The sequence below is a fragment of the Vulpes vulpes genome, chromosome 13 (genome assembly GCF_048418805.1).
Source record: "Vulpes vulpes isolate BD-2025 chromosome 13, VulVul3, whole genome shotgun sequence".
Lineage (NCBI taxonomy): Eukaryota > Metazoa > Chordata > Mammalia > Carnivora > Canidae > Vulpes > Vulpes vulpes.
Genome location: NC_132792.1, coordinates 74,575,090 through 74,600,041, shown reverse-complemented (window position 1 = coordinate 74,600,041; position 24,952 = coordinate 74,575,090). Strand labels below are relative to the sequence as shown.

The window sequence follows — 24,952 nt, the reverse complement described above, 5'->3', positions numbered from 1 at the left end:
TTTTCCATCTCTTTGTGTCTTCCTCAGTTTTTTTCAGAAGTGTTCTATAGTTTTAGGGTATAGATCCTTGACCTCTTTGGTTAGGTTTATTCCTAGGTATTTTATGCTTTTGAGTGCTATTGTAAATGGGATTGACTCCTTAATTTCTTTTTCTTCAGTCTCATTGTTAGTGTATAGAAATGCCACTGATTTCTGGGCATTGATTTTGTATCCTGCCATGCTACCAAATTGCTGTATGAGTTCTAGCAATCTTGGGGTGGAGGCTTTTGGGTTTTCTAGGTAGAGTATCATGTCATCTGCGAAGAGGGAGAGTTTGACTTCTTCTTTGCCAATTTGAATGCCTTTGGAGGTTTCTGTGATTTGTCGTGTGTAACTAACCACCCTGACCTGCTCGTATGCAGGCAGACTAAAGAATGTTGTCAATGAGACTTGTGCTGCATAAGTGACCTCTGGAGCCCCTTTAGCTGACATCGCTGGCCTCTAGGTCAGAACTGGCCCTTCTGGTGTGGAGACCAAGAACTATAGAATTTGCCTTGCCTCCCCTCTAGCTCTGGGCTGGGCTGGCCCCCCATGAATAGAATGTGGAAGAGGAGGCAAGCTCGTAAGGCCCAGGCTCCTTGAAGATGTAAAGATATGATAACATAGAAATGCGGCTCACTCCAAACTGCATGTAGGCAAAAAATGTTTAACTTCAGACCCCATCATTTGCACTATAAATATGGCCCTCATGGGGATGATCAGTTGGAGATCTTACCTGAGGGGAGGATGTTCTGCCCAGGATTCTCAATCAGGACTCCAGCCTGGCTCTCTCTATGCGGCTTCCCCAGCTGATGAGTTTGGATGTTGTATCTGATTTGACGTAACTCTGTCTTATTCTTATTTACTATCTCCCTCTTCTATGTGTAGATTTCCCTTTTCTTCTTTTCATTTCTATTAGATTTTTGTAATATCAATAAAGTGTTTTTTCTCCTTTGAAACCAAAAACACAACTGTTGTGAATCTTTTTCTTTTCTTTTTTTTTTTTTAGAATAAGAGGCCAACTACAGGTTAGGTAGAAACAATTACTTTATTATTACTGTTATTAAGATCACTTTAAATTGAGAGCGAGAGAGAGAAAGAGGCAAGTCTGAGAAAGTAACGATTCTTGTCTCATAATTAAGGTTTTTAATAAATCAGTGTCATGTCTGATTCGAGGTGACCAAAATTTAAGACTTGAAATCTTGTTAATCAAAGTGTGGTCCTTGAATCAAATGCATGGGCATCACCTGAGAGTTGTGAAAAATACTGTATCTCACATTCCTCCCCAGGCTACTGGATCAGAATCTGCATTTTGACAAGATCCTTGAGTGGCTAGTGTGCAATTAAGGTTTGAGAGAAGAGCCAACTAGCCTACCACAGGCCCTTCATAATACACTAAGAAAACATATTTCATGAAAGTTGTAGCTGTTTACAGCCACTGCAAGAACTATGTCATATAAAGAGAGAGGAAATGTTAGTAAAGACTATATTTTAATAGTCTTACACATTCTCTGGAATATATTTTAAAAATTATGTAGCTTCTGAAGTACCCATTTTAAGCAATGCTTCACTGTTTCCTATGGAGGGAATTTTAGGCTTTCTGGCCACTAAGGACATGGAGGACTTGACAGGGTCTCAGGGAAAGCTCATGGTGCCCCATGGATGCATCGTGCATGTTCAGGTGGTCATGCTGTTCGTCATGCCTAAAGGGTCCATCTCTCCTTTTCTTGCCATTATCCTTCCTTGCCTTGGTAGAATTTTTTCCTCCTTCTATTCTAATTCTTGTAAAGACAGATGATCATAAGCTGCATGCCTGGGCTTCATGGCTTGGGTCCCTCATGGAATTGCTTTATCTGAATTGTTTTGGATTTATGCACTTGACATACTTCCAGGGACATTATAAGAAAAAGCCCCATGAGGTTTGCTATTCTAAAGATGTAGCTGTATGAGTTGATCACTATTTTGCTAATGCTCTCTCCGTCAGTGGGACCCAAATGCCTAGAGTGTCATAGGGTTCAGAGCAGGTCTCAGTACCAGCTGGAGATGAGGAAGCAGTGGGAATCTTGTGACACCCCTCTGTCAAACCAGCCAAATGAAGACTCTCCTGACCAGTGAACAGCTGGAATTGGTTTAAGCAACAGTGCATGGACACATGGACTCATCTGATCCGGGGAGAAACTTTGGTCCTTATTTTGTGTAGATACAATGACCCACCCATTGCTGATATTATATGTAACTCTCCTTCTCGCCTTCACTTCCACACTGACTTCTTCCCCTGAGGGATTGATGTGTCTCCCTTTACTAGTAAAGATTGATGTGTCTCCCTTTACTAGGTGACTGTATAAAACAAATCAATGCTTGCTCTATTGATCATTGTGGTGGTCTTTATCTCCTCTTTATTATGAGGGTATTTTATAGCAGAAACCACAGCTTTAATCTATATACTTTGTGTACCAACCTTAATGTTCCACAGGCCCATGGAGAGAGGGAGTCCTGCAATTCTTCCTGAGTGCTGTTCAAGGAAATCTTTCTGCTCTCTTTTGGGGAAATGATTTTCATTTCCAGTGATATATTCATATTATCTGTATTAAAAGGAAGGTGAATCGGAGCTTGTTATGTGCAGCACTATCCTGTGATTCACATAAACTAGTTAGTTCCTGCCATTCCATTGCATTGCTGAATGATTTTTTTTTGTTTCTGCTGAATGATAGTTTTAAGTATAGAATTATCACATCTTCATTTGAGTTTGGGATCCAGGGCTTCAAGTGGTACAGCTTATGAGATCTGCTTTTAAGGTCAGGGAGCTTCTCCAGAGTTGGAAACATCCACCTGACCTGTTTTGGGTCTCAAACTAATCTTCAGAGGAAAGTGAATGCATAGCCCTTCCTGTAGATGAAGGGGATTTAGAAGGTGTCTTCCACTGTATTTTTCAGACCACCTCAAACGTGGTTGAATTGGCCACAAACTGCATTTGCAAAGCTGGTAGCTCAGATAGAATCTCAGTTCTGTGAACTGCCAGGTATTTGGAAAGTAGCCACAGCCAGCAATGGTGGGTAAGCCTCTGCAGGTCAAGACAGCAATGGTGGGTAAGCCTCTGCAGGTCAATAGGAACAGTTAGCCCATCAGTCACATCTCTCCAGAACTCCGAGGGCTTTAGCATTGGCAAAGCAGACGGCCAAGTGGTGGCACCGTGGACAAGCAGGATCTTTAGCAAGGTGCACTGATGATTGTAGTTGCAGAGTCTACCTTTAGGGAAGCATCTGAGTTCTGCTCTCCCTGTGGGGAGCAGGCAAGCTACCTGGAGGACCAACTTATGGACAAATACTGATAATATTTGTGGTAGGGTTGAGACATAAGTGGGATTCTTAGAAATGGGAAAGCACTTTGGACATTGGAGGACATATGATCTTAGCTTTAATCACAGACTGGTGAGGCATTTTGGTTACCAAGAGAAAGACCATGCTCTGAGCAATAATCACAATACAGAATGTCCCTAAGGAACAGACATAAAATTTCCTGGAAATGAAAAGTACCAATGTCATTGAATCATCCTAATGTAAAAGTTACTAGAACAGTCTCCCCCGCCCCCCCTTTTTTTTTTAAAGATTTCATTTATTTATTCATGAGAGACACAGAGAGAGACAAAGAGAGAGGCAGAGACACAAGCAGAGGGAGAAGCAGGCTCCCTCCAGGGAGCCTGACGTGGGAATCTATCCCCAGTCTCCAGGATCACGCCCTGGGCTGAAGGTGGCGCTAACCCGCTGAGGCACTCGGGCTGCCCAAGCAGTCTCCCTTTAAGAAAAAGATTTACACTTTACTTAAAGTGGAGCAAAATTTCTATTCTCTATGAACAGAGCTGAAAAAGAGATCAGTCAAAATAAAGTATATATTTGAGTATATATTTTAGGGGATAGCTGTGTTCCAAAGTCCCTGTTCCAAACCACATGCAATAGCCAGATATCATGCACCTGTTCCTAGAAGGTTGTGACATGAATAATTGGTTATCATAATAAATCAGTCTGTCTCAAAGTTTGTTTTATAAAACCCTTAGAGTCAAGTAAATTTAGAAAACTTTGCCAGCTATGTCTTCTTAAATATTCATAATGCTTATGAACATATTTAATGGACTTGAGAAATTAAATGATAAGCCTCTCAATTTTATTTAACCAATAATTTCCTAAAATTATTTGATCTTGAAGTGCTACTTTCACATACCACCCATGAAGAGTTTAAGTAGTTCTGCTCACTATGACATATAGCAATGCTTCTCTCTCTGTGTCTTTTGGTATTTGTCAGATCTCTTAATGCTGACATGAGGGAGGCCTTGAGCAATGTTCTTGGTGCATGATATTGAACATAATATTGCAAGATGTTTAGAACATGCAAGAAGAAGCTGAAGATGTGAATTGTTAGATCACTAGACTGTGGGATTCTGTGTTGCCATCTGGAACATAGACTGAACAAATGATCATCTGGTAAATAGGAAGCAGATGGAACTGAGTATCCTAATGGGCATATGAAAGAAGGACTGAAGCACTGGTGATCAAGAAGAAGATGAATAAAGTCCATAAGGCGTGAGGGAACAGAAAAGGCTAAAGGATACATGACTTTAAACAAAGAAGAAAATATCAGATCTAATGATCTTGGAGCGGGAGGAAGTTTAAATGACAGGTGTTGCCAGATATTTATGGGTTGGTGAAATGGAGTTGAGATAAAGATTTTTGGAGATGAGGCAGCTGTGACATTTACTAGGAGGGTGTTGAAGAACCAACAGAAACCAGGGTTGCAGAATATAGGGTGAGAAGGTGCCTGTAACTCAAATGCTGAGATTCTTAAGGAATAACAGTCATGGTTTGTTTTATTTTGAAAAGTTTATGAGCACATTCTTAGTGCCCTGTTCATATTCCTCAGCACTTTCCATTTCATTGCCCAGAAGCTGCACACAGGGGCTCTGCCCAGGTCTAGTGCAGGCCAGAATTGCTGGGAAATTAGTAGTGGGAAACATTCCTCAACTGACAACTTAGCTTCCTTGCATCCTGGGTAGAATAACTCTGAGACATAGGTTTTGTACTTTTGCCCACAATTTCCTTGAAGGATCAAACTCCAGTGACCTATACGGAAGTTATTTGCTGCCTTCCCTTTCTGGTGTTACTTCTTCCCTTCCTGGTATTACTTTTCCCCTTCCCTTGCAGTGTTTCCAGAACCTTCCAAATAAAGGTTTGTGTTTGAATCTTTGTCTCAGTCTGCATGGGGGGCGGGGCAGGGGCAACCCAAATTCACTAACATTTTGTCATTTGGTCATCAGGATGACTCCAAAAGGGTGGTAAAATGTGAGAGAGCAAGACCTCACTGGGTAAGTGAAACAATAAGAACAGGGACACATAAATGGCAACAGATTTAAGGATGTGCTAAAAGCCAATTATTCCTGTCATTGGTCCCTACTGAAAACAGTACATGCTGGAAGCAGCAATGATGGTGGATAGATAGCCAGGCCTGCGAAGGTTAGTTTTCCCTTCCCCCACAGCCCAGTAGGTAATGCTTCTCTGAGACCCATACAGATAGTCACCCATGCAGTTCCCTGCTGCCCCTCACTTACCTGGTTTCTTGAATAGTTTTTCCTTCCTGGTTTCCACATATTTTACATTCTATGATAATAAAGCCAAGAGCCAACTCAGATTCGAGGCTTCACCTCGCTGGCTACACTTCTTGGTGGTGTCTGGCAGTATAGCCGTGTTGGGTCTCTCTTTGTTCCAAGATATTGAACTCTGAATAATCATTTCGTCTACGCACCATGTGGCAAGTGGTGACTCAGACATGATGGAGTGAGGAGACTGACCTTCCAAGCCTGGTAAAGGAGGAGGATACCCAAATTTCATTCTGGTAAGGAACATGGCAGCCTTGGAATAGCCTGGTATGCCTAGAGCAAGGTCATTTTAGGCAGTTCACCCAAAGGCTTTTTTTTTTCTTCTTGGCTTATTTTTCTCTGCATTTCCTTTTCTTTGAAAGCTATGTCTCTTTCCTCCACTGGCATGGGTGGCTGTCTTTCTTGTGAGGGAAAACAACACAAATTGCAATTGCTTAGTCTCCTAAAGGCAGCAGAATGTAAAGTCTCAGGTAAACAAATAACTAAGTTACTGATAGTTATTAGACCACAATGCCCCTGGTACCCTAAAGAGGGCAGCTTAAATTTAGAGGACTGGGAGAAGATCGGCCGTTGGGTACACCAAGCTATAGGACCTGTGAAAGTTTCACATCTCGTGGTTTGGCATCTATGTAGAAAAGACTTGTGGCTCATCCAGGGACTAGGTAAAAACTCCTGTATTAAGTCCAAGACACCAACTTTGTTCCTACCACTGCCTTCTCCTCCCCCTTCAGTGACCCCTTCTTTCCACTGCTTCTTTCTCTCACTCCTGAATCATCATCTTGTAACCATAATGCCTTATGTTTAAGCAAAGACTCTTAGGTCTCACCACCCGCCCCCCTTCTAGCTTTTGGGAAGGATGACAAACAGAAGATAAAATATTGCAAAACTCCCCTGTAATAAGGGGATGAAATCAAGGTCCCAGACATGAAAGTCTACCCTTTCCAGTCTTTAAATAATTTAGGAAGAGCATAGCTGATAATGGGATTCAGAGCTCATTTACTAAGGGGATGATTGAAACCATTGGGCATGGTTATAAAATGATCACCTGGGATTGGAAGACTTTAGTTAAGACAGTTTTAACCATAGCCCAATTTATTGTTTGGTTAGAAGAATCATTAATGATGTATCTCTTTGAAAAATCTGGGGAATACAACTTCTGTAGGGTTTGATATGATCACTGGGTCTGGCTCTTATGCTGACCCTTATGTCCAGGCCCAATTACAGAGGCAAGTTTTTGTCAGACATCTCAGACAGCCATGAGAGCACAGAATAAGATCCCTAAAGTCAATGTACCTACTGGGTCCCTTGCCACAATCAGGCAAAAACTCAGAACCTTTCACTGACTTTATTAATAGGCTCAAAATGCTGTTGTAAGGTGAGTTGATAATCCCCCCAAACTAAGGATCTAGTACTACAATTGGCCTATAAAATGGCCTTTAAAAGGGAGAAATTGCAACAAGTGGCACTCTTAGTTCAAGAGCAACTAGAAACAGGCCACTTAGAGCCCTTACATAGTCCCTGAAACACACTCATTTTTTGTATCCCTAAAATATCAGGAACATGAAGGCTCCTTCATGATCCCTGCCAAAAAAATACCCATGTAGCCCCTATGGGACCACTACAGCCAGGTCTTCCAAACCCAACATCAATTCCCAAAGGTTATCACCTCATCATAATTGATTTAAAATTGTTTCTTCACTATTCCTCTACAACAGGATGATAGGAAGAATTTTGCTTTACTCTTTGCCTGTATTAATTCAGAAGCCCCACTAAAAAGACACCCATGGAAGGTCCTTCCCCAAGGAATGGTCAACAGCTCCGGTATTTGTCAGGATTTACTGGACCATGCTCTACGGTCTACCCATACTACATTCCCTGAAGCTCTGATATGTCACTTTATGGATGATATTCTCTTGATACATCCAGATGCCGTCACCTTGGCTAAAATATATGCCCATTTGGCAGATCATACCAACAGGGTAGGCTTACCCCTACCTATTCACCCCTAAAGGTACAAAAGATAAAGCCACGAAATATTTGGGCGATATTATTACTCAAAAACACATCCTACCACAGGGGGTCACTATTGCAATTAAGGAGACTATGACCCTAACAACCTTCAAAAATTGCTAGGGAGTATTAATTGGCTTTGGCCCTCCATGGGCAGTCCCACTTATAGCCTATAGTATTTCTTTGACACCCTAACAGGGGACCCCAACTTCTTTTCTCCTTGAATTTTCTTTCCACAAACAAAGAAAAAATTAAAACAAATATCTAAATGGCTCAATATTTGTCATTTAGAACGAATCATCCTTGGTAGTCTGATACATTTAATAATCTTAAACACACCTCATAGTGTCATAGGCCTCCTCTGTCAACTTCTCCATCATATCAGGGTCCTTAGAATGGATATTTCAAGTTCATCACCCCCAAAAGAAATTATGTACTCAATTTTAACAATTGGTTTACTTAATTAAACGGGGCCGGCACCAATGTCAAACACTTACTGGGTGAGACCCAGGTATAATTGTTCCAGGACTCAATATGACAAATTTTTAGGTGGCTCTCGACCAATCCAAAATCATTCAAATAGCATTAGCTGATTATTATGGAAACATTAATTCTTCTTTTCCATGAGACAAAATCTTGCTGGGTTTTCAACTCCTTCTTGCCCCTTTTTACTGTCCTTATCTGCCACTCCTTTTCCTGATGTCTTAACACTCTTTGCCAATGGATAGGAAAAATTGGTAAGGGCTCAATCACACAGCTTAAACAAAGTACTTAGAGACATTTTTTTTTTTTTAACTATACCCCACAGCTCCACTCAGCGGGTAAAACTGGGTGCTGTCACTGCAGCTCTTCAACATTTTCATGACCACCCTTTACATATTGTTGCTGACTCTTCTTACGTAGTGGGTACTGTTTAGGTCATTAAAATAGCCCTTACTCATAATAGTAATAATGAAATACTTTTTAATATGTCTAAGCACCTCCAACATCTGATACAGACCAGGAAAAGTTAGTCTATATCACCCATATCAGACCTTGTTCTGGGCTGCCAGGTCTTTGGTAGAAGGTAATAAAAAAGCTAACAAAAAAAAAAATGTGGGATCCCTGGGTGGCGCAGCAGTTTGGCGCCTGCCTTTGGCCCAGGGCGCGATCCTGGAGACCCGGGATCGAATCCCACATCAGGCTCCCGGTGCATGGAGCCTGCTTCTCCCTCCGCCTGTGTCTCTGCCTCTCTCTCTCTCTCTCTGTGACTATCATAAATAAATAAAAAATTAAAAAAAAAATTAAAAAAAAATGTTTTCTACAACCATACAAAAAGCACTTTCTTCTCATCAGTTTTCCCACAAAGGGACCAAAGCTTTGGCCTTAACCTATTAAACACCTTTATGGCAGGCTTAAGAAATCATTAAAACCAGTCTTAACTGTTAGCCATACTCCAAGATTGCTCCCGAAGGAGGGGTTAATCCACAAGGATTAACATAAAATGAGATCCGGAAAATGGATGTCACCCATTATGAGCCCCTTGGATGCCTTAAATACCTCCATGTCACTATTGATACTTTCTCTGGCCTACTCCATGTGATAGCCCAATCAGGAGAAGCAAATAAACATGTTAAATACACACTAACTGCAATAACCACCATGGGCCTTCCTGAATAGATTAAAACTGACAGTGGTCCTGCTTATACCTCCAAGGGCCTTGCAATCTTTTTCAAAACATAAAACATTAAACACATAACTGGCATCTCATATAACCTAACTGGACAAGCCATTGTTGAATGGGCCAACAGCCTTATAAAAGGACAACTACATAAACAAAAAGGGGGAATATGGAGAGATATACCTCCCCTCAGGAACAACTTTACAAAGCCCTATTTACTCTAAATTTTAAAAATTGCAATGCATCAGGTCTTACAGGCATAGAATGATATTTTATTCTGGCACAAAAAAAGGCCCACGCCTCTAGTCCTCTGTCTGCATGTCCTTCAAGGACCTCAATGGCAGGGGCCAGTAGCATTGTTAACATAGGGAAGAGGGTATGCTTCTGTGTTGTCTCCTTCAGGATCCCTTTGGATCCTGGCAAAAACTGTATGACCCTACCATGGGCTGGCATCTACAGGGATCAAACCCAGTTCCAGAACTTTAGCAGCTTGCAGCCCAGTTGCCCCCCAGGATGATGACAAAGAAAAGGAAGATGCAATCCCTTACCTCCATGATTTACTGTCTTTGAGCCAACATGGGGTGACCTGAAAACACTCACCACACAGACAGAAAAAGCCTTAGAAATCAGGGGAACACCTATGACCCTTGAAAATTTACTCCTTTTCATTTTTCACACATAACCATTAACTCCAAAGCTCCCAAGGTATCCGTGCTATTCATGTTATGGGGATTCCTTGACTTCTTCCCTATCTCCATGGGAAGTCACATCTATTGGACACATATCTTAAACCCTCTAGTCTTTGACCTTCTTTATTGGGGGATCCTGAACCCCCCACTTCCATCAATAACACCACTTACACAGAAGGTAACTGGCTTCCCCATCTGGCTGCCTTCAGGAATATGGAAAATTCTGCAGCAAACTTGGGTATCATAGTGGATGGCATAGACTCACTCATAATTGGTTCTTTCTTTTTTTTTTTTTAATTTTTTTTTAATTGGTTCTTTCTTACTGAAGAGCTATCTGTCTGTGCTGTAGCGCGCACTACCCTGCATATTACATTTTCAACTGCAGTGGTATATGCATCACATCTTCACAGGGACGAATTGTATAAGGATTGTAAAGTATCAGATATTCATCAGGACTGCCAGGGTAGGTGGTAAAATCAAATTGGGAAAAAATTATTCTGAACCTAACATTTCTGTATGTTCCCACCCTTGAGTACAAATTGGAGAAGGCCTAGATTTGGCTGGGGCTCCCGTAGATCAAAAACTTCACTGAAAAACCACTATTTGAGGGATGAATGCTAGACAAATGGGGCCTAATGGGTCTCCTGGCTCAAAACTCTAGCATCACATGGTGTTATAGCCTCCCTTATAGCTATCCTGGACAATCTATATCTTGAAACTGGGTCTGGGCCAGAGCCCCAGCTATGTATGCACCAGCACTCTCACTGGTCATGATTGAAAAAATACATCTGGCACCTGGCAATTGTCTTTTTTCCTTGCAAAGTGCATCAAGGAGAATACTAAGGTCTAGGAGTAAGAAGATAACTTGGGTTGCCAATGATACCACTGAACAGGTTATGGTTTACACCTCTCACCCCTACATACTTGCTATGTTCTCCTGTGAGCCTTCTATCTCTCAAATTCCTCATCTTCTCATTATCCCTGGATAAAAAACTTTAATGTAACATTAGCTGCCAATTTCACATGGCTCACTCCCTGTATTATACATTTATATATAACTCAACTAAACATCACTCCTATTTTTGTGCTTTAGCAGAGGGCTGAGGCATGGATCCCAATCAACCTAACTAGGGTTTGGGTTGGAGATTCTGCCTTAGAACAACGTGTTAATACTCTATGTTAGGAACAGAAGATTTCTCAGGCACCTCATAGCATCCATTATAGCTGTCACTGCCATGGTGACTACAGCAGCTACAGCTGTAGTCGCTCTTTCCCATTCTATTCAAACAGCCCATCGTATGAACACTTATCTACAAAATGCGACCTCTGACTTAATCACACAAACCACAGTTGATCAGGAAATCCTACAGCACCTTAATGTGTTAAAAGCAGTGGTCTCTTGGCTAGGAGAGCATCAACAAGCCCTTTGGACTCACAGCCGTCTCAGCTGTGACATGGGATATTGTTCCATGTGTATCACTCCTATCCCCTTTAATAGTTCCAATTCTTGGGAGGATGTTCAAAGGCTCCTTCAGGGAGCTTTCACTCTCCCCTGGGTCAAGATAGTCTCAGTCTTCAAAGTTGATTACATAGGCAAATAATTAAATTACATGAAGAGGCACAAAATGCCATGCTTGACCACCTTAATGATTTAGCTCATTGGCTCAACTCTCAAAACTAATTTTCAAGACTAAACCTCCAAATATGGATTCTCATAGGTCTTGGTATGCTATTTCTTTTATATTTTCTTGCAGTGCTAAAGTCCCTTTGCTACCTGTTTCATAAAACTCTTCCTGCTAAAGCCATGATGATCCTCTTGCAACAGTCTATCAGCTGATTCTCAAACTGCCCCCCTGTAACCTCCCCCTGAAGTTCAAAATATATAAACAGAAAAGGGGGAGATGTGGGATAGTAAAATCTCAGCGAGGAAAAGAAACAACAACAGGGACACACAAATGGCAACAGCTTTATGGGTATGGCAAAAAACAATTATTCCTGCCATCGGTCCATACTGAAAACAGTACATGAATGATGGTGGATAAATAGGCAAGCCCACTGAAGTCAGTCCTCCCGTCCTCAGCAGCTTCCTAGTTAATGCTCCTCTGAGATCCATGCAGATAGTCACGTATACAGTTCCTACTGCTTCTCACTGATTGGTTTCTTGAGTTGTTTTTCCTTCCTTGTTCCTACCTGCTGAGAGCCAACTCAGACTCAAGGCTTCACCTCAATGCCTACACTTCTTGGTGGTGCCTCATGGTGTAGCCCCTTGGGGCCTCTTTGTTCCAAGATATTGGACTCTGAGTAATATCATTCGTCTCTCATCGGAACACACCAGGTGACAGCAAAAGAATATCATTTCCTTTTTAAAAAAGGAAACAGAGGCTATGCACTTTTCAGAGCCACCCACATAGTAAGAAGCTAAACTAGTCTCTGGTTGAACTAGTCTTGTGACTTCAGGCTCTATGTTCTTTCCTTATGTCTTGAATCCCTATACTAAATCCCTATAATCAAGATATGTTCTTGTCCACACGGTTGGTCGATCACAGCAAGGAGGATGGAGACAGGAAAATATAAATGGATGTGTAAATACCAATAGAAAAAGTCATGGGACTATGACACAGGAACAATGGCCTAAGGTCACAAATGGATAGGGAATTATAAGGGAGTAAACTGTAATGCAAAGAATTGCCCAAAATAAGGGATGGCCCAACAGCACAGGACTGTTGAAAATCACGTTTCAGTTAGGTCAAGAGGAAAATGACCAAAGGTAGAGTGGTAAGTTCATTCACCATAGAAAGTAGATTTGATAGGAGAAAAAGAATAGTTTGGGCTCTAAAGGGAAGATGTGTACTGGGTCAGAATGCTAGATGCTCTCATTCTAGTTGCTGTAGCCTGATTGGAAGCTCCCTGGGCATTGGGAGAGAAGAGAAGGCTTCCTCCAGAGTCTCACAGAGAGTTTCTGAATTTACAGTGAAAAATATCTTTGGAAGACCAGACTGGGGAGAAGTTTGGAATCTTTTGAGACATGCTCATGGTCATTAATAAGATAACATTTTAACGTTATAGAATTATAGAAAATGGCATTATAGAGTTGAAAAGATTACAATAGAGGTTTAATCTTCATTTTAATTATTCTATTCCCTTTCTTTTTCTTATCTGACTCTCTCCCCATCCATATCTGTTCACCTAAGAATCCTGATCCTGATAGCACTTGGCTGTTGGCATTCAAACAATTTAGTTCCTTCTAATGAGTGCCTTCATAGGCTAGCAGACACCCAGTCTTCTAACCACACAGAAATCCCACTGTGCTTTATAAGATGATGAAGTAAATGTGTACTTATAAAACATTATTTCCACAAATTACCATTGAAATAGCATCTATATTGTCTGAATTAACCACATTAAGACAAACTTTCCCCTTACTTGTACCCCATTTAAAAAAAAATGAGATTAGAGTAACTGAGATCAATGGGATTAACTAGAAGGGTATTTGTGGAATCAAGCCTGGATTTTTTTATTCATTTTTCCCCTGACTAATTGTGATATCCTAAGCAAGCCATATAATAGTCTCATTAGAAGACCCCGTTGAGAAAAGCAGGAGCAGGGAACCATCTGGTGTGTAAAGTACCTGCTGGTTGAAAAAGTTATGGGGCTAAAAATAATCTCAATATGATAGCTGTTTTGAAATTAGGCATCTGCGCAAACAAGCTGATTATTGACCACCCAGGAGACTGCTATTTTTCCTGTACAGAGTTCAGACATGATAAATAGCCCTGTAAAAACCACTGCTCTGGTTTGGGGGTGGAGAATTGATAAGTGTAGGTTTCAAAATGACTGTTAAGATGGAGGCATGATCAATAATCATCATGATGCTTCTGAACAGATTTGAGTAGAGTATAGAGCACATGGGGAGGAAAATGAACTAGAAACATAGAGAGGGGTATCTGGCTGAGAACATGATTGACGATGCCAAATATAGCCCAGGATTTAGAAGATGTAGACAACCGCAGATGAATGTTAATAATAATAATATAATGCTATATCAATTCTAAACTTTTAAGGAGTACAAAAAACCTTTTAGGTTCATATTTTCCATCATTTTATTATGGAAATATACAGAAAAGTTTCATTTTACATTATCAACCTATATAGCCATAACCTAGATTTTCCCATTAACATTTTATTATACTGGCTTTATTAACTATCTATCAATCTCTCTGTTCATCCTTCTGTCATCCATCAACCCATTTTATGATTTGATGCATTACAAAGTCAGTGCAGACAGTACTATAATTCCCCTGAACTCAATATTGTTTACAGTTATTTTTAAAATTATTTTTACATATAATGAAATGAGCAAACCTTTAAGTTTAGTTTTCTGTGAGTTTTGACAGATGCATACACCTATGTGTCCCACACCTGTGTCAAGATATAGAACATCTCCTTCACCTAAGGAAGTTCCCTCACTCTTGTTTCCAGGCAATCTTTGTTCCTACTCTTGCAGTCACTATGCTCATTTCTACTTCCAGGTTAGTTTTTCCTGTTACAGACCTTCATATAAATGGAATCATGCAATATGTACTCTTTCATGTTAGGCTTTTATTCAGCAGAATGCTTTTGAGATTGCCTTCAAATTGCTGCATATATTAGTAATTTGTTCCTTGTTTATTGTGGATTAGTGTTCCATTTTATGAATATACCATAACTTGGTTATCCATTATTCTATTGATGGATGCTTGACTGTTTCCAGTTTTTGGTTATCATGAATAAAGCTACTATGAACATTCTTATGTTTTGTGGATATGCATTTTAATTTTTCTTGAGTGGTAGGTAGGAGTAGAATTGCTAGGGTAGGTGTATATTTATTTTTCAAAGAAACTGTAAAGTCATTTTAGAAAATGGTTAATTGACTTCACACTTTTCACCAATAATGTATGAGCTCCAGTTGCTCTACCTCCTTGCTAGCACTTGGTACTGTGGTATGTAGTAATATCTTAGTGTGGTTTTGATTTGCATATTATTAATGACTAATGATACTGGGTAAATTTTTTTAAAAGATTTTATTTATTTATTCATGATAGACACAGAGAAAGGGAAAGAGAAAGAGAGAGAGAGAGGCAGAGACACAGGCAGAGGGAGAAGCAGGTTCCAGGCAGGGAGCCGGAGGAGGGGGACTGGATCCTGAGACTCCAGGATCACGCCCTGGGCCAAAGGCAGGCACTAAACTGCTGAGCCGCCCAGGCAACGCCGATACTGGGTAGTTTTTAATAAGATTATTGACAATTGATATACCTTCTTGCATGAAGTATCTGTTCCATTCTTTTGTCCATTTTTTTCATTGGGTTGGTTGTTTTTAATTCTTAAGTTGTTGGGGGTCTTTACTTATCCTGAGTGCGAGTCCTGTGATATATGTGTCTCCAAGCTTGTGGCTTGCTTATTAATTTTCTTAGAGGTGTCTTTTAATAAGAAATTTTAAATTATGATTAAGTCCAATTTCTCAGTTTTCTCTTTTAAAGTTTCTTTTGCTTTTAATGATTTTTTTTATTGTTTTGTGTATATTTTTCTAAGAAATCCCAAGCTACTCTCAAGTCACAAAGGTAGTCTCTTACATTTCCTCCTGAAAGTTTTATGGTTTGAATTTTTACATTTAGGTATATGATCCATCTCACGTTAATTTTTGTGTACGGTGTGAGGTAAGACCCAAGCCTTTTTTTTTTTTCTTTTTTCTACGTTGATATCCAGTTCTGGCACCATTTGATGAAGAGATCATCTTTTCCCAATTTCATTTCTTTGTCTTCATTGCTGAAAATCAAATAACCCTATAAGCTTGGGCCTATTTTTCTTCTCCGTATGATCCCTGTGAGTATCATACTGTTTTAAAAACTGAAGATTTTTGTTATGTCTTGAAGTAAGGTGGTGTAAGTTCTCCAACTTTAGTCTTCTTAAGATTGCTTTGCATATTCTAGGTCCTTTGTATTTCCGTAGGATTTAAGGTCAATTCCAACAAAGAGCACTTGGGATTACAATTGGACTTGTAATGAATCTCATTTATTTTTGAATGCAGAAAATGTTGGTGGATTATTTCAGTATTTGATTTTATTCTGATCACACTTTTAACAGGAATAAAGAGAAAATACAATATAAGATAAAGATAGACCAAAGTGATTAAATAATTGTAAACTAGGAACAAGGAAAGAGTATAGGAAAAAGAAGAGTGTCTATAAGGGGCATATTTCCTCCCAATTTTTGCCTAGTATTTTTAAAAATTGTTTGATGATTCTTATATGTGTATTATATAAAGCACAAAATAAACCACAGAGCTTAGTCTGACTTTGCTTCCAAAATTATTTACTAATTGTATTATGGTTTTTACCCTAAGAATTACAATAGAATGTATGCTCACCTGATTCAAACATAAGTAGAAAATTCTGCTCCAGGATGGGGTTTAACCTCAAAATTCTTATAGTATCCTTGTTTGTCAACTTCCCTTTGTAAATTTGAGACATTTTTTTCTATCATTCTGTGTCTTTCTCTTCTCTTTTGGTTCTTGCCCATTTAATATCAGGAATCTTTGTCTGCATAACTCAACCTTAGAATGGAAATGGAAAGAAATAATAAGCCAGGAAGGACAATTTATTTACTTCTTCTATTCTATTTCAATCCAGCTTTTAAAAAATAATATTTAATTCCAAATTAGGCAAAATTTATATTCAAATCATGCAAATTCAGGGATACACTTAAGACAGGAGTTTGTTCTAGGCTAGTAGACCAGTTAACTATAAGTCTAAAGAGATTAATTTTCTGTTTTGCTGAAAATATCTCTTTAATGTGTCCAAATATCGTACTAGGTATATGTATTAAACATTTTGTGAGAGCAGATAGTTTGGAGTTTGACACCATCTCTTCTACTTATCTGCCTTGTTTGCTAGCACCAAAACTTTGAAATAGGCTAAAAGTCTGTCTTTTAATATTTTCAGTATTCCCATAAGAGAGGTCATTACTGGGCTTTTTGATTTTGAGAACAGAGTAAGGGTCAGCAACAGTTTGGCCAAGGATTATTCATGGAAAAGTAGTTTCCTATTGGATCTTTAGAATTTCCTTCCCTTTGTGTGCACTCATCTTTATAGTCTAACTGCCTAGCTTAGTATCTAAAATTAGCATGTGCATTATTAAATATTTGTTAAATTGAATATCCTTAATCTTTGGGGTCTTCCCTATTTTGTCTGAAAGACAAATAAATTAACAGGATGACCTTTCCAGATTCTTGTCTAGCTTGCCATTTTGATTTTAGCATCCAATACAATTTCACAGTCATTTGATCTTTTAAAAAGTTTAGAATGTTTTTGTGAGCCTGCCTGGAGGGCCCTCTTACCCATGCAGTTGAGAGAACATCTGCGCCAAAGTGCTCTGTGCATATGGAATTGACTACTACTGCTTCAGGGCTGGGACAGGATTGAATGCAATAGCCATCATTCTAACAAACTGCTACATGTTCTGTCACATAAAACAGCCCTAGAAGGAAAGTACTGGTAGGATCTTCTCTCCATCTCCCCCAGAACTGATTAAAATTGAGTGTTTCTGTTGACTCTCTAATTGTTCCTTTCTTTCCTATCCTGGCACCTTATTTTAATATTTTAATACTGAAAAAAATTCAGTGTACTCTGGGCTTGTCATGCATTCCATTCAAGGAAAGAAGCAGAAGGAGAGGAAAGCAGGAGGGAGACATAAGTTAACTAATTGAATTAAGCACTTTTTAGGTACTAGAAGTTTTCATATATTCCATATTTCATATATTGAATAGTTCATATATTGAATGCTCATTATATGCCAGATATTTTCATATATTATATATTTCCTTCATTTGCTTTCCAGAGGAACCAGTGGGGTCAATATGATTACATAATTTCCATATAAATAGGAAGCTGAGGTTCAGAGAAATGAAATGACTTACCCCTGGAATTAGACTCTAAGCCTATTTGACTTTGAAGCCCAAGTAGTCTCTATTCCACCACCTTACACAAAGAACAAAAGGCACCAATGCTGAAAGAACCGTGTTTCACAATATTATAGGAAGGGTTCTCAGTCTGACTTCTTTCAAGTTTATAGAACTCCAAATTTACTTTCATGACCCCAAGCACTGAGGAAAGACTCAGCTTCTTTCAGAGATTTTGGAAGCAGAGTTAAGTAATAATTTTTCCTGGTTTTCACTATTACATCTTCTTTCTTTCTTAGCTGCCTCCTACTTCTGTTAGGAATCGGGGATCTGGGTTAGTGACAAAGGATACAAAATGAAAATGGCAACCTTTGGGATAGCAGAAATGCCATTTTTAGTAGGAAGTTTCTATGTCTTCAGTGCGGTCATTGCTGTTGGCCAGCATCACCCAGCATAAGTTGGCAGTGTATTTCCGCCTCCTGCCCAGAAGGCACCTACTGTGTTTGTGCAGTCGTTGGCACCCTGGCGCATCACCCATCCTTGCATTGTGGTATTCCAATTAGTCTTACTCAGTGTGGCTGGCACCCATCATCCAAAATTATTTCTTTCTGCTCAGCTACAGAATTATAATTTCTATTTCCAACTGGCAACAGCTTGTCACCCTTCCCAGATATATTTCCATCTTAATGAAGCTCTTATCATGCCAGCCCTTTGCATGAAAATTTGCAATGTTTTCCCATTGTAGTTAGAAAAAAACCCCACCTCCTTGCCATAGCCTGTAAGGCCTTATGTGATCTGGCCCATTTCATGTCTCATGACTTTTCTCTTCACTCCTGGGACTCTGCCACACTCCTTGCTTTTCCTTAAACACTCCAAACTCCTTTTTATTTTCATTAGCTGTAGCCTGGTTCCTTCTCATCATATAGAGCTTTTAGCTCATTTAAAATCTCAGAGGAGCCTTGCTCACCTTTCACCCTTACACAGTTCCTCTCCATCCAACATTGGCTTTACATTTATCACATCATCTTTCCATTTTTTCCAAAGAAAGTTTCACAGTCAAAAATCATGTCTTAGATGTATTTGTTTTTTTTTTCTTTCTTTTTTTTTTTTTTTTGATGTATTTGTTAATTTTGTTTTCTGACTTTCTCCATTGGAATGTAAGCTGCACTTGTAAGGGGCTGTCTTTACTTTATTTCCCATGATGTTCTTTGTGCATAGAATGATAAATACTCAGTAAGTATTGATCAAATGCGGGCAGTGTATTAGCACCAAGGGATGGCTGATCTTCAATGGAATTCTAGTAACTATGGCAATCAGGTAAAGATTTTTCACAGAAATGGGGAATAAGTGGTAGGGATTAGGTCTTATTGACTCCCGAAAATTCCTTCTCATTATTGGCATAGGCAAGTCAAAGCCAAATACATGCAGTTCTTATTTTGCATGGTTCTAATATGCATGAATGTTCAGTTACCCAGTTTGGCTTAATAAGCCAGTCCCACAACAACACAGTTCACATTTCAGTTACCATGATACGTTAACTGTGAGTTGCCAGATTGAGTACAAATTTAACTGCTAACTCTTTAATACACACATCATTACATAAACAACAGATGTACACCACTAACCATGATATACAACATCTTTCAAAATCTGTCTATAATGGGTTACTGCACACCCATTATTCAATTCACACACAGACAGTAAAGCATGTAGCTGTGTTGCCTCCTTGTCTCACAGCGATAAACTCATGTGCCATTTTGAGAAAATAGATATGCAAAAAAATGAATTGGTCAACAAAGTTGAAATTTCAACAAAGAAACAAAAATTTATAATGTTGGAAGTGAAATTTGAATCAAACATAAATGGAATTATAGAATAAATACCCAGCTGTGGGAATGTTAACACTGTCACCATTGGGGAGAACCTAGATATACAGCCAAGGAAGTTAGTGAAGGGAACTTATCAAAATAAATGAGGAAAAGTAATGTGGGAAAATGATGATGGCGACCAGAAGTGATGCTGGTAAAAACTTCACATTAAAGGAATTCTTGATGATGTTCAGGGCATCAAAAGCACAAAGGATAAAATATTAGAAGCTGATCCATATAGAAAGGAGAATGACAATGACCAAAAACATGAAAAAGATGTTTACTTTGTATTGTAAGTCATATGAGAAAAAGAAAGCAAGCACTTTTCAAAATCTTTTTTTTTTCAAGAAATAAAACATTATGGTTCTCAATCTTCCTAATGTTTTAAATTACAGGAAACAAGTATTTGTCTATTTTTCATTTTCCTTTACATTTATAACTGATAGTAAGACTGTTTTTAATATTTTGACAGAAACTTATAAAAGCAAAGACCAGTGTTACTTTTCTCCTTTGATGATTAAGGTTACTTTGTATGGTTTCAGCGTGCATGGTCATTTTGCAGCTCCACACTAATGTAAAGTGAAGACTTCTTACTGGCTCAAGTGCTCACTAGCACCTCTTTGCACCTGAATAAGAGGGTTTTCCTTTAAAGAAAATAATTCTTTTCAATGGAAAATTGATCACTGAATATTTTTCTTAACAGCATGCATTTCTTTTTATATAATATAGCTTCATAATGATGAATTGTTAAAAATTTGGAAACTGGGCAGCCCCCCGTGGCTCAGCGGTTTAGCGCCGCCTTCAACCCAGGGCGGGATCCTGGAGACCTGGGATCGGGTCGCACATCGGGCTCCCTGCATGGAGCCTGCTTCTCCCTCTGCCTGTGACTCTGCCTCTCTCTCTCCTTCTCTGTGTGTCTGTCATGAATAAATACATAAAATCTTTAAAAAAAATTTTTTGGAAACTATAAAAATTGTGAAGAAGAAAACACAAATCACACCTGAGGTTGTCACTATCTAAAGATAATCATTATTAATATTTTGGAGGATGGTTTTCCATACTTTTCCTTGTGTATACATTTTGATGAGATTTAGAGCATTCTGTACATATTTCTTCATTTAAAAATTGCTTTTAGCCAAAATGTTATATACATGTTTACGTTATATTTTAAAAATGATAGATAAATGCTCTGAGAAGAACTGCTGTGTGTGTGTATGATAGAGAAAGATAAAGAGAGATCACAGATGTTACTATCTCAGTGGGGGAGTTTATTTTATTTTATTTAGTTTCAGAAATGGGAGATGCTATCTCATATACTGCTGATGACAGTGAAAATTGGTACAGACTTTCCAGAGAACAATTTGGCAATACACAAAATTTAAAAGTAAACGTCACCACTCAACTCTCATCTGAACTCCTAGAATAAATTCAATTCTAGAAACTTAATCATAGAAAATAATGGGAAAAACACAAGGGTGTTCATCACATTTTGGCTTATGAGAATAAAAGTAGAAAGTAATTTATATCCATCTTAATAGATGGCTGAGTGGATAAATTTTGATCCATGTACATAATGCAATGTTATGCACCTGTCCAGTTTATGAAATAAATCTATATTTATTGACATGGAAAATTTTTTAAGATATCTTAAGTTAAAAAAATAAAATTATAATATAGTATGTAGAGAATGGTTCAATTATTGTAAAAAAGGAAAATAGAAAAAAAGATATATATTATAAATATATAAATTCACTCATGCATATAGAGAACAACAGATATAAGGAGTATAAGCACAAAATGCTTGTCCACTGGGCAGTGAAATCAGGTCTGAAACTTTCTCTGTAGCAGCTCAAACAAATCCCTGTAATTCTAACCTCTAGAGGGACATCAGGGCTCTATTTTTCTTAAATTCCACAGCTTGAATTAGTGTAGTGTAGTTTTACAGATACTTCTCTCTCTGTCCCTCCTATACACTCATCAGGTCAGTTTCCCAAAGTCCAGCTCCTTGGCTGGGTCCTGCTTTGAGGTTAGCCTCCCTCCTGGTACCCCACTCTGCTCCACTTTCAGGACGCCCAGTCACAGGTGTCCTGTCCCCAGAACATACTGTTTTCCATAGTGGCTGCACCAATTTACATTCCCACAAACAATGGATGTGGGCTCCCAATTTCCCCAACACTTGTTATTCCTTGTCTTTTAATAGCTATTCTGACAAATGTGAAATAATATCTCATTATAGTTTTGATTTGCATTTCCCCGATGATTAATGATATTGATTATATTTTCATGTACCTCTTGCCCATCTCTTGTCTTCTCTGGAAATATGTCTATTCAGATCATATACCCTTTTTTAAATTAAACTCTTTATTTTGGAATATTTTCAGATTTACAGAAAAGTTGCAAAGATAGTACTGAAAATTCCCACATATGTTTTCCCAGTTTTCCCTAAAGTGAACCTCCTGTTTTTTTAATTCATCAGTATGTACTGAGATACTAAACTCAACCCTTGCTATAGATGAGGCATGGCCATTAAAATTACACTGCAAATCTATCATGTAATATTTATTTCTTGGCTCTCATTGGTCATGCTGTTTCAGCCTTAAGCCTACCTTTTAAAATCAAGTAGAATCTAGTGTAAATTGTTTTGACATTGGAATAGGAGGCCTGAAGTTAGGTCTAGACTCTGCTGCTTACCAATTTCTTCCTCTGTAAACCACAGACAGAAATACTTAATCTGCTAAACTTGGAAAACTGGTTTGAGAATATGTCAACTGTCATCTCTATAAGGATAATGGCCTTGCTCATCTCATTCATTACCAATTGCCTGGTGTCTTGTAAAAGTCCAGATTTTGGGAAGCCCTCATACAAACATGATTGTAATGAATGAATGGTTAAACAAGGTAATGTCCCTAATGCTTATTATAAATTAAAAAATGGCATAAAGATGTTAGGAGTTTTTTTCTTAAGATTTTATTTATTTATTTTTGAGAGAGAGAGAATAAGCACAGAGGGAGAGTGAGAAGATGAGGGAGAAGCAGACTCCCTTCTGAGTGGAGAGTCTGACATGGGGCTTGATCCCAGGACCCTGAGATCATGACCTGAGCCTAAGGCAGACACCTAACAGGCTGAGCCACCCAGGTGCCTCAAGATATTAGGAGTTTCAACTACTCATCAATAAACAGGGTATGTGTATTATTGTTGCTGTTGGTCATGTTCTACTCCATGATGAAACCCATCCACCACTTCCTATTTTGTTTATGATGACGTGAAACCCTTTATGAGTACTTGGCAAGGAGTGGGCATGGTGAACTGCCTTTCAGTCTTGCTAAGCTATTTTTTAAAAATGCTAGGCAAAGTAGCAGTTTGCTCTTTTTGCTAAAAATCTTTCCTGACAGCTAATGAGAACTTGAAAATAAATATTGTTCTTTCCTCAGATTTTTTTATCGTCCTAGAGTGCTGATTTGCATTTTTGTTATCTATCGTTTTCTTGATTCTATTTCATGAGGAAAGTAAATGTTTATAAACCATGCATCTGCATTTTGTTGCTTATTTCTGAAAGTCAAAAATACCTTCATCTAACCCTTGCCTTTCACCTGTAATGAATTTTGTGTTTCGTTTTGATTTGATTTTCTTTCCAGTCAGCTATATCAACAAAAAACTTGAGATATTATATTTAGGATCCCTTTGCTGGAAGGGCAAACTAAACATTTTATTTATGCTGTAGCCCCTGGAGGTCCCTGGGGGACAATGTTATCAATTCCATTCTCATGACTGTTGTGTGAAATTGTCCCTTGTTATTACTAAATCTTCTTAAGTTACTGATTCTGGGGAGGAAGGAAAAGGTGTAAATATTTGAGCATTCTCTGCACATAGGAATCCAACAGTGTCACATCAGTCCAATACATCCATGAGTCAATCCATTTGCATAGAGAATACAGTACTGGGAAATAAAGCTATTCGTAGTGTCAAGTTTGAATATAAAAATGCTACCCTGACTTTAAAATGTATATACAAAAATGGAGTTCACTCATGTATAACCTTAAAGATTGCTCTGAATGGCAATAATGCTGGTATAGGGTTATGGAGTTTTAGAACTGGAAGTTCTGGTTTTACTCTCTCATTTTATACATGAATAAATGGAGGCCTCAGGAGACTTGTAGCCTGTCGATGTTTAGACAGCTAGCCAGTGGCCAAGTCAACAAAGAAATACAGGCCTTGGGATCTGAATACCAGTTTTCTCTGAACCATGCTTATTAATTATTCAGTTTGGAGATTATCCAGGGCTACTGCTTTTCCTCATTTATCCTGCCTCTATTTTAAAACATATGCTAATTGTATCTGATAGGCCTGGAAGGTAGACCCTCAGTAAATTGATTTTGTACTCTTTGGTAGATTTGATAAAGATTTAGTAGGAAGGAATTTTTTTAAAAGATAAAAATAAACTCATTAGAAGATTCTGTGATTTTTATCTATGGCTCCATGGTTTCTTCTCAGTAAAAATATTTCTCTCTCTCTCTCTCTCTCTCTCTCTCTCTCTCTCTCTATATATATATATATATATATATATATAATTTTATTATACCAACATAGATTTTTATCAATATATTATCAGAAATATGATTCCAGATAATATTATTGTTAATGTGCTTTATCCTATGACATAAAAGAAACAGAAAATAATACTTTGCAATCTGGTTCAGTAGTCACACATGGATTGCAATAAACAGTGCATTATATTTTAAAAATATAATGTGGAAGTGTTTCTGTTAGTTGAATAAGATTAACTTTTATCACATCTTTTACACAATGTATATACAAAAGCAACTATAACAATTTTTCCAGTTTTGCATATTTTAAAAGGACTTGCATAGGATTACCAAATACCCATCATAAAATTGTCATTGTCAGTATCCTTAGAGAAGAAATAATTTCAAAATTTACTTCTGTCTTGGGTTGAAATATATACTAGAGAAATGTCCAAAAAAAAAAAAAAAGAAAGAAAGAAATATAGAAAGAGAAAGAGAGAGCTTGATCCTTGCAGAGAATCATCTTTAAAAGACATAGCCAATGATGACAAAATCACCATACATTGATGGTTCTTAACACCTTGGTGGCTAGACCTAGCATAGCATA

General features: G+C 38.4%; 1 long non-coding RNA gene across 2 annotated transcripts in view; it reads left to right on the top strand.

The window, feature by feature from the left end:
• Positions 1-24,952, top strand: part of LOC112929330 (uncharacterized) — a 119,226-nt gene that overhangs the window by 54,992 nt on the left and 39,282 nt on the right. The window contains exon 4 of one of the 2 annotated variants that reach the window (XR_003236919.2): positions 2,003-2,229. The exons of the other annotated variant lie outside the window; for it this stretch is intronic. This is a non-coding gene — a long non-coding RNA (uncharacterized lncRNA). Of the gene's footprint in view, positions 1-2,002; positions 2,230-24,952 lie in introns of those variants that run through there. 2 annotated transcript variants of the gene reach the window in all.